The sequence below is a fragment of the Scomber scombrus genome, chromosome 23 (genome assembly GCF_963691925.1).
Source record: "Scomber scombrus chromosome 23, fScoSco1.1, whole genome shotgun sequence".
Taxonomy (NCBI): Eukaryota; Metazoa; Chordata; class Actinopteri; order Scombriformes; family Scombridae; genus Scomber; species Scomber scombrus.
The window spans coordinates 18,891,759-18,902,616 of NC_084992.1; the positions used below are offsets into that span (position 1 = coordinate 18,891,759).

A 10,858-nucleotide genomic window follows, 5' to 3' on the forward strand; every position below is an offset into this window, starting at 1 on the left:
ACTCAGGAAACAACTGGAACTGCAACTCAGAGTGAAACTGATCTGGTCACTGGTCTGTTGTTACATTTGTTACTGTGGTAACAAACAACACTGTGTGTATCAACCTAAAGAGGAGTCTCAACCACAGGAAGAAAGGTCTGCAGCTCTCTAACTCTCACAATGTAAACTAAAGCCACAAAACAACATGAAGACACTGAGCTGCAGCAAACATCAACAACACAAATTCATCTTAAAACAGGTCTGGAGGGAATCTTTAACTAAACCTGAACATGGCTGCACTCACTGATTTGTCTTATTGTCTTCTTCTAATACATTTACACAATGAAAAATGTGTTTCAAACTAGAGATAAAGGTAAAAAGCTCATTTTGACTTTCATGATGTTAAACAGTAGATGAATATACATGTCCTCCTTTCCTTTCACTCAAACATTTAAGGTCACACCAACTGTAGAAGATGAGTTGCTCACACAACATGAAAAGACAACTGTTTTGTGATTAGCCAACAACTGCATTACTGGCAACTGTCATGTTCAACAACAACACCACAATACAGTCCTTTTAGGACCTTCACAATAAAATCATGTATACTTTCACACAGGCTGTTATTTGTCTGAATAGAACATTACAACCTGTACAAAAACATTTATACCTGTGACTTAACAGCTCAGAAAGTTTGAACACAGTGAAAAGTTTATTCAGACATAAGAGTGAAAGCAGCAGTTCAGCCCAGAGCAGTCCAACACATCTCACACACACTATGCCATCCTTGACCAACGTTGTCATACTTTTACCTTACAACAGTATTTTTTCACAGCAGATAGTAGGAATAGCACAGGTGTTACTTAGAACATTTAATGATGGCTCTGCTATATTAGACTGCACCACACCAGGACACTGAAACTGAAGCAACTATAACTTAAATCTGTACTTCTCTCTATAAATAATGTGTTAAATAAAGAGGGAATATTTAAAGCATATAATCAATCACCAATCTCACACAGCATAACAAGCCACTTTATAACTAAAAACCAACAGTTCCACAACATAATGTCAAAGGTTATCTAAAGCCTGGTGGGCTCTGTCCATGGTGCTGAGTTCACAAGCTTCACTCACACTGACTATAATACAAAACAAACAGCTCTATTCAGGCAAACATTACAAGTAATATCAGCACTTCAGCAGTACGTTCATACAGACAGCCACGGCGGGCTATTCTGTCATGTATGAGCAGTGGATGGAAGGAGTCACTCCGAAAAATGATGAATTAATTCAAAGTTCCATCATTATTAAGACTGTATTTTCCTCTATTAGGATGAATACATTTATATACTGACATAGTAAAGTGTATAAAATATATCTAATTCATGGAGGAGGAGTCAGAAAAGGACACTGATGACTGTCAAACCTCCTTATAGGGAGACTCTGATGGTCTACAAGAACGGAGGAGTGAGTGAGTAAACGTCTCTTGTACAGGAAGTACAGCACAGTGTGGTCTGAGGTGAACATCAAGGGTCATGAAAATACATTTAATTTCGTCATCTCTACTAATGTACAACAATCTCAACAAGACTGTATTCTCCTCTATTAAGCTGAATATGAGTATTTCTAAATTTTAGAAATGTCTCCATTATGTACTGACACAGTTAATAAGTATATGAAAAATTAAATGGGGAAGCTGTTTTGGCTGACTGTGTTTGTCTGCATATACAGACATGCAACAAGTCCTGTGAACCCTCCCCCTGTCATTTTCCATTGTGGTCAAAGTGATATGTGAACCAGCCCAAAAAAAGCCACAGTAAGACTGTCCTTAATCTCTCTGCTGTGAAACCACACACTATTAAAACCATCAACCCTCAACCATCACCTTCTGTACAGACTACAGTAACTGAACTATGAAGTATAACACAGAGAGCTATTTACTGCCTATTGTTGCCAGAAAGTGTTGACTTTACTAACTTTACTAGTATTGTAAATATCAGATAACATTTCATACAACAGCACACAATAACAGCAATACAACAATAATAACAACATAAGATGACAGACAGCAGCACACACTCAGACCTGTTCAGTGAGGTCTGCTGTTTAAACTGACTATGACTGCACAAATCAGTGAGCTCTACTGTACCTCAATGCTCTCTACCAGCAAATGAATGTTATTACAGTAAGGTGGTGACTGAGTGGCTGTGTGATGTCATGTGCTATTGAGATTGCAATGCATGCAATAGCTTTATTATTTAATTCTGTGAGGTTGGGTGTGGGGAGATCAATTATCCTGGCAGCAGTGTTAGTTTTGTGTGTGACTTTGTTCCAGTTGGTAAGAGATAACATGTTAAAGAAGCAGGTGGAACAGTACAATAGGATGGGCTAAATAATGCTCTGGTACAACAGTAGCAGGAGACAGGAGGCAACATGGAGTCTTTTAAGCTTCCTGATGACTAATAGTCTTTGATGATTCAAGAGAAAATCTAGTATAACTGACTTTACCAAGACAGCAAGTAAACATGGAGGACATGTGAGTATACAACAGCACCAACTGCAAAATTAAACAATAGTATGATGACTAATAGTGTAACAGTGTAGAGTTTGGTACAAAGCGGGGATATACAGGTCAAAATGAGAAGTGTTTCCTCACAAATACACTTTGTTCTCAGTCGTCTGTTCTCAACACTTCAACCCAAAATATCACCACCTTTGCCTGTCACAAACTCTAATCTGTTCACACCAGTCCTCACACATTCACACCATGTGCACTACAACCAGCTCAGCTCTCATGTTGTTATTTATTCTGCTACAATAGTGGAGCACTATGAGTGAGTGGTAGAAAAACACACCTTCCTCTTTCATCAAACCTCTCTCCTAGAACAAATGATTAGAGGAACTCTTGTGTTTGTTGTTTATCAGTGGAGGATTCTATCTCATTTTGTCTCTGCTGTGTGTTTCAGGCTGGATCTCTGTCTCAACCTCTGAGTTCCACACTGTGGAGGTCCGGCTTGGTGAAGAAGTCACACTGCTGTGCTCCAACTTTTCCACTTCTCCCTCTCAGATAGTCTGCTTTATACTGCTCAACAGAACCAAGCCCTGCTGTTTCCTCTCTCTACAATTATATTGAGCCTGCTTCTTTCTGTAATAGGAGTCAAAGTGGAACATTTGAAATGACATCCAACATCTACACTTCATTACAAATCAGGTCTCTGAATTTATCTGATACTGAGGTCAATTTTTGTTGATTTGACATAAACAGACACACAAAAAACAGTCAATGCAATATATTTAAAGATATACTATGCAGGATTTTCCAGAGTCATATAAAAGTAATCCCTCTCAATCATCTCTTATGACTCACTAATAGTGAGTGTATTTATCTACAGACACTTTGCTCTCTGTCTGTATTTTCTTATTATTTTGCTGTGTTTATTACAATTGTAGGCTTCAACCATTTGGCAGTGTGTGTGTAGCTCTCAGCCAATAACAGTGTGCAGGATGTGAGGTCAGGACTCTATAAAAACATAGTGACCATGTTACATTGCTGTTTTTTATGTACTTCAGTGATTCCCTACTTCTGTCTCTCTCCTCTGCTGTGTGCTGCTCATGTCTGTGTGACCAAGGGCAGGACTGCACTACACACAGCTGCTGACGCTCGGTTGATGCACAGAAAACCGGGAAGCACCGGGAAGCACACTGTCACAGGTAACTACATGTTCAGGATATTATTAACTTACTGAAATTAAATATTAGTATTTCGGCACCTTTATGTTTCTGTGACAAAGTCTCTACACAGACTGTTCAGTTAGATGCAACGTTATTAAAATAGTGAAAAGATGAGTAGAGTGGTTAGTTTTTTTTTGAGTGTTAGTGTAGAGAAGACTGGTCTATTTTTGGCTGACAGTCTCTTGGTTTGATGTTTGGACATAAAGAAGAGTAAAGTCATCACTGGTAGAAATCTGTTAACTTCAGCTAACTACACCTGAGTCTCTTATGGACAGGAGCTGACTAATAAAAGCCTGGCTGTCTCATTTATACACTGGTTCATAAAACTGACAAATATTCTACTTTTTGAGGAGCAATCTTTGGTCTGCTGCTGAGGGCTTTGGGTGAATTTCCACTTTCATAGACTGGGACTTTACAGTCAGCTGTATTTACATTCAGTATTTATATTCAGTATAATTTGTAGATAGATACAAATAGCAATAGATATTGCTCACTAAATAATGATCACTCCACCACCTCTCCTGACATCTAGGTGCATGAGAGTGAGTCAGAGACAGGTTCAGGATGCAGGGACAGTGTAGGGATCCTTTGATGTGGTGAGTGATAAAAAGAATTTGACAGTTTAGAATAATTTGTCAATGGGATTATTGAATGTAAAACATTTCAGTCAAGGTGTCCTGTATGACCAATTAAGTCAGCATCATTTATTTGAACATTTGATAACTTAATATCATACTATTCCCTGGTGAACCATTTTATGCTATGCTCACTTTCAAACTGTAAATCAACAATGGACCCTTACATTCATTGTCATTTATTTGTAAAGGCATAGACCACCAAAAAAATTGGAATTTGCAAATGACTATCTCACCTGTATATTACTCCAGAGATTAGGGATGTCCCGATCCGATATTTGGATCGGATTGGCCGCCGATATTAGCAAAAAAATGCATATCAATATCGGATCGGCCTGCACGGGAAAATCCCGATCCGGACTCCCGATCCAGTTTGTTTTCAAAACTCCGGTCCGTGTTTTCCAGCGCACCGATGTAGGTAATCCATTCCAGTTTTTTTGAGCTTTTCCCCCCAAATCCGGTCCGCGTTTTTCAGCACACCTAGCGACCTGTCCAGCATCCCACTATTTATTTTCTACTCAGCTTTTTTGTGTGTTTTGCTTTTTTCATACAGTTTACAATATTGTTTGCACTGATGGCTTTTTAAGCCTTGGTTTACACTCTTGTTGTTCAAGAGCAGAGCACTGATGCCAATTCAGTTTGTGTGGTTAATTGACTATTTATTATTTTGTCTATTTTGTGCTTATTTAACCCTGTTAAGAATAAACAGGTCAGCTTCTCATTACCAACCATTGTGGATTATTCAAACTAACCTAATTAAGTTGGCTAGTTGTTCTTAAGAGTAAAACCCTTTTTAACATGAGTATAACAACAAAATAAGTAAATATCTTTAATCTTTAATACATGCTTGGATCGGCCGGTATCGGTATCGGCCTATGCTAAAAGCTACATTATCGGTATCGGATCGGAAGTGCAAAAAGCTGGATCGGGACATCCCTACCAGAGATTAAATGAATCCACATGTCACAGCTGTGACATATACATTTATACATTTCTATACTTTTAGCCTTTTAATAACATCTAACATGTGGTCTGGGGCCAAACACTTCCTGTGGATGTAATTATAAAATGTACCCATCATTTTGCTCACAGTATAGTCAGATCAAAGTGTCAAAACACCTGTTAAAAGGCACCAGAATACAGGAAATGACATCTACTCTGTTAAACATTTTCTGGGGGAGGACCCCCAGACCCCACCCAAGTGTCCCACCCACATTTCATTCTTCTGAATGCCACCGGAAAGGAAACTTTTTGTGTGTGTGAAGCTTTTATAGACCTCTGTATGCAAATTAACCGCTAATCAGACACACTTAAATGACCAATGAAAAAGCCCTTTTTTGGTCCCCCCCAATGTCAGAAACATTCCTATGCCCCTGGTCACATCTGCCATGTCTGATGGACTTTTGAGAGCAACGGTCTTTTACAGCTGTCAATCATGATGATGTCATGATTGAAATGAATTAACCTGGATGGATTTTTAACCAATTGTAGAATCAGGACACATTTTTGGCAGATGGATTGTCCTTTGAGGTGCAGTTTGAGGTTAAAACTTAATTACCTGAACAATCAACAATCTGGCTCTCAGACAAACGGTTGGATTTGTGGTGAGTTATTGTCTGTGGAATTGTAAGTTACTGCTTTCTGCAGTTTACAAAGGGCTGCTGTCAAAAGACCCATTATAACTGCAGTGAGATTAATTTGATATTGTTAGAGTAGAATTTTACAAATTGTGGATGAAAATTTAGTCTTAATCACAATTGAGAAAGATGTTACTGAACTTCACTGCAGAAGAGATCATGTTGTTTGCATTTTCCTTTGTTCTTACTTTCCATTCATAGTTATCACTGGACAATCAACCAGGAGTGCCATGCTCATCTTCAGTGTAAGCACCATGTTGTGGCTGTGAGCATAAGTTGCTAAAAGGACATTTTAAAAATGTAGTGTGAGTTAACATGAGTACCAAATAAATAAAAACACATTGCAGAGTCTGCTCAGCTACAGTATTCAAATATTCATAAACAGGTTCAGGGGCCAAGCCTTCTATATCCACCTGCCCTTACCATCTTTCTCAGCTAGACTGTCTGTTCCTAAGGGTGTTTATTTTAAGCCTGACTGATCTCTGGTGGCAGACGTTTTGAACTACAAGACGTCACATTAATAGAGCACATCTGTGTCATTTTAATAGAAAAACGAGTGTATGTTTATTACAGTACTGAACTTTTAAAATACGGTGGTATACTGTAATACCATGACAATGCCCAAACCCAATACAATCATATATTAGCTTCTATTGACTAAGCATTATAATGACAAATATAATCCAAATAAATAAAATCATGCTAATATACATTTTGTGGAGCTACAGTAGCCTTACCAACTGCAGCTTTAATAACATCATGTGTATTGTTTACTTAGCCTATGAATAACTGACTTGTTTCAGGTTGTCTTGCGGTCTCTGTTTCTGAGTTTTACACTGTGGAGGTTCAGCCTGCTCAACAAGTAACACTTCTCTCTTCCCACTCACATATACTGGTTCAAACTAGCTGACAGATCCAACTCCAGCTGCATCTCCTCTATGACCACCACTGATGCCAATGCTTCATTATGTGATGGATTTCAAAATGGCAAATTTAATATGATGTCCAACACCACCACCCTCTTTCTCAAGATTACACAAGTGGATGTATCTCATTCTGGACTGTATTTCTGTGGAGTTTTCACAGGTGGAAATCTAGTTATTGTCAGTGCAACATATTTAAAGGTTCAATGTAAGACTCTTTTCTGTCTTTTCATTGAAAATAAACAGATTTATGTCAAAATAAAGACACGTAAAACATTGTACAAAAAGTTTGATTTCAATCATTTCTCTTGTAGAAGTGATTGATGGAATAAACACTTCTGGTGAGAGCATCTTCACCAGTGGTATCACAGTGCGGTACGGTAACACCAGAGAGGATTATCTGCTCTGATCTCCCCTCCATGGACACCATATACACCCAGCGCTGCAGGAGGAAAGAACAGGGTATCCTCAGGGACAAACATCACCCAGCACATTCCTTTTTCAAATGGGTTGAGTCAGGCTACAACCTGAGACATCGTAGGCCTGTGAGCATCAAAACTCACAGGGCCCGCTTCCAAAACAGCTTCTTCCCAGCCACTGTCAGGCTAGTGGCACAGGACATTGAGGGATGGGAACACCTCACTCCTCACTGACACTACCTGCCCCCACATACACAGAACGTGCAATATAACCAACTCTTCCTCAACATGTGCAATATATAATTATGCAAGAAATAATGTGAAATAAGATTTTTTTCCTTTTCAAACACCACACTCATAATATTTATCATATTTTGATACATATTTATTTTTATTTTTTATACTGTTCACTGTCTTATATAGGATGTATATTATTATTTATTGTACATGTTTTGGTATTTGTATATAGCTTCCTTGTTTATCTCCTTCACCTTGCACTAGCCTTTGAGCTGCTAAATTCCTACTATTATCTGCCCTTTTTTACTTTCTTTTATTACTGGCCTCTTTTTTTAACATGACTGTGAGAGAACGCACAAGAATTCCAATGTGCCTGTACTGTATTGTGGTCATGCAAATGGCAATAAACTCTATTCTATTCTATTCTAATAAGGACGCTGTTGACTGTGATCTTAGTTGGATGGCTGTTTTCCTCATTATAATCATCATGGCTCTGTTTGTCAACATAAGGAAACTTTATACAGGTACTTGAATTTGGTTTCAATTAAGTTAAGTCTACAAATGCAATGTTGTCTTTGCCTATGTGTTAATTTAAAAAACTAAAAAAAGAAGAACCTAAAACAACTGACGACCAGTTTTACTCTTTCTGCCATTCAGCTCAAAATAAGGGACAGAATCCACAACACAATGAGGTGATCAAAGTCTATTTCATATGCCGTCTGCTTCATTTATCACATCATGCTTTTATTTTGCTATGTGAGATGAGTGACTGAATATGTTTATTTACAGAATCTGGGCTCTGATGGTTTCAACTACGCAGCGCTGAGTTTCCATCCAAAAGCTAATACTAGAAGAGGGCCTGCATCAGACAGAGAGCTGGAGACAAATGTGATTTATGCTGCCACCAGATAGACTCAGGAAACAACTGGAACTGCCACTCAGAGTGAAACTGATCTGGTCACTGGTCTGTTCTTACACTTGTTGCTGTGGTAACAAACAGCACTGTGTGTATCAACATAAAGAGGAGTCTCAACCACAGGAAGAAAGGTCTGCAGCTCTCTAACTCTCACAATGTAAACTAAAGCCACAAAACAACATGAAGACACTGAGCTGCAGCAAACATCAACAACACAAATTCATCTTAAAACAGGTCTGGAGGGAATCTTTAACTAAACCTGAACATGGCTGCACTCACTGATTTGTCTTATTGTCTTCTTCTAATACATTTACACAATGAAAATGTGTTTCAACTCATCATTTTGACTTCCATGATGTTAAACTCTACACAGTCAGAGACAGTCATGATGTTTGCCCCCTTTGTTTAAGGCCTCTAACACCACAAGTTCCCTTTATCAGCTCCAGTAGATGAATATACATGTCCTGCTTTCTGAGGCCCTTCACTCAAACACTTATGGTCACACACACTGTAAAAGACGAGTTGCTCATGTTACACGAGAAGACAACTTTTTTGTGATTAGCCAACAACTGCATTACTGGCAACTGTCATGTTCAACAACAACAACAACAACAACAACACAGTACAGTCCTTTTAGGACCTTCACAATAAAATCATTTTTCACTATTCCTTAACACATGAAAACATGTATACTTTCACACAGGCTGTTATTTGTCTGATTAGAACATATAATAACCTTAACAGCTCAGACAGTTTGAACACAGTGAAAAGTTTATTCAGACATAAGAGTGAAAGCAGCAGTTCAGCCCAGAGCAGTCCAACACATCTCACACACACTATGCCATCCTTGACCAACGTTGTCATACTTTTACCTTACAACAGTCTTTTTTCACAGCAGATAGTAGGAATAGCACAGGTGTTACTTATAACATTTAATGATGGCTCTGCTATATTAGACTGCACCACACCAGGACACTGAAACTGAAGCAACTATAGCTTACATCTGTATGTCTCTCTATAAATAGTGTTAAATAAAGAGGGAATATTTAAAGCATATAATCAGTCACCAATCTCACACAGCACAACAAGCCACTTTATAACTAAAAACCAACAGTTCCACAACATAATATCAAAGGTTATCTAAAGCCTGGTGGGCGCTGTCCATGGTGCTGAGTTCACAAGCTTCACTCACACTGACTATAATACAAAACAAACAGCTCTATTCAGGCAAACATTACAAGTAATATCAGCACATCAGCAGTACGTTCATTGAGACAGCCACAGCGGGTTATTCTGCCACCGTCCTTCATAATGGTGAGATGTAACTGCGTCATATCATTTCCCGATGGATTTGAAGTTTTTCCACCACATGGACGAATATTTTGGCCCATGTCCAACTTTATTATTTCTATTTTTCTCACTCCGTCCTGTTTTTAAAGCAAAGAAAAGCAAGTTTATCTGTGCCTTTCATCCGTTTCTTATCTCAGTCCATCATTTCGTAGTTTTCATGAAAATACCGCTCAATCGCACAGAGGCAGGTAGCAGCTATCATTAGTAACACTAGCTAACTGTCCCCACTGTTTCATTTCAATGTGGCTGATACATTTCTAAAAAATGTTTAAGTGTTGAAGCTGGTCCACCAACGACTTACCTTCACCAAATTTTCTTTTTTCAGTTTAGCAGGGCAGAGACATGACTACCGTGTCACTGTCACCACAAACGATTATTGACGCAATTGGTGCAGGTCGACTAATTAACGTGCAGCGACCTTTCAGTCAAAACAACAGTTTTTCTGTTATAGCCACGTTTCCACTTCAGGAAATTAACCTAGGTCAGAACCAATGAAAACATGGGATTCATGACTAATAAAGTGTTCACACAAGGGAGGCTGCCCTGGATTGTATTTCTTACGCTATGTTGCTTATTTTTAAAGACACAGAGATTTACTTCAGCGCTTTCTCCCACACAGTGAAAGAAATACTGTATCACATTAAGTCTAATGTTTTTGTTACTACAAATGAGGGAGACACGCTGCGTTAGTTTTAACTCTAACTTTACTCAATTCTCCCTGCAGCAGTCTCATAACACACATACCTACATATATATTTCAGCCTTTAACAGAATATTACCCACCAGCAACTACATTAGTCCATGACAAAGTTTATTGTAAACAGTAGACAGTTGTGCCACAGGTTGAGTTAAGAGCTTGGCTAAATCAACAATGGGAGTTATGGCCGATTTAGTGTCAACTCCTGCGCCCCATACACCACTCGACTACAGGAATTTCCTAACCAAATCTTGTTAAATGATTCGTAATTTGGTTCACCTTTTCGCACACAACTTCACTCAGCTTCCTTTTAATGAATAAAACTGTAACCTA

General features: G+C 38.5%; 1 pseudogene; it reads left to right on the forward strand.

Moving 5' to 3' along the window:
• Nucleotides 1-2,504: 2,504 nt before the first annotated feature.
• Nucleotides 2,505-8,474, forward strand: LOC134005582 (uncharacterized; annotated as a pseudogene).
• Nucleotides 8,475-10,858: the final 2,384 nt, after the last annotated feature.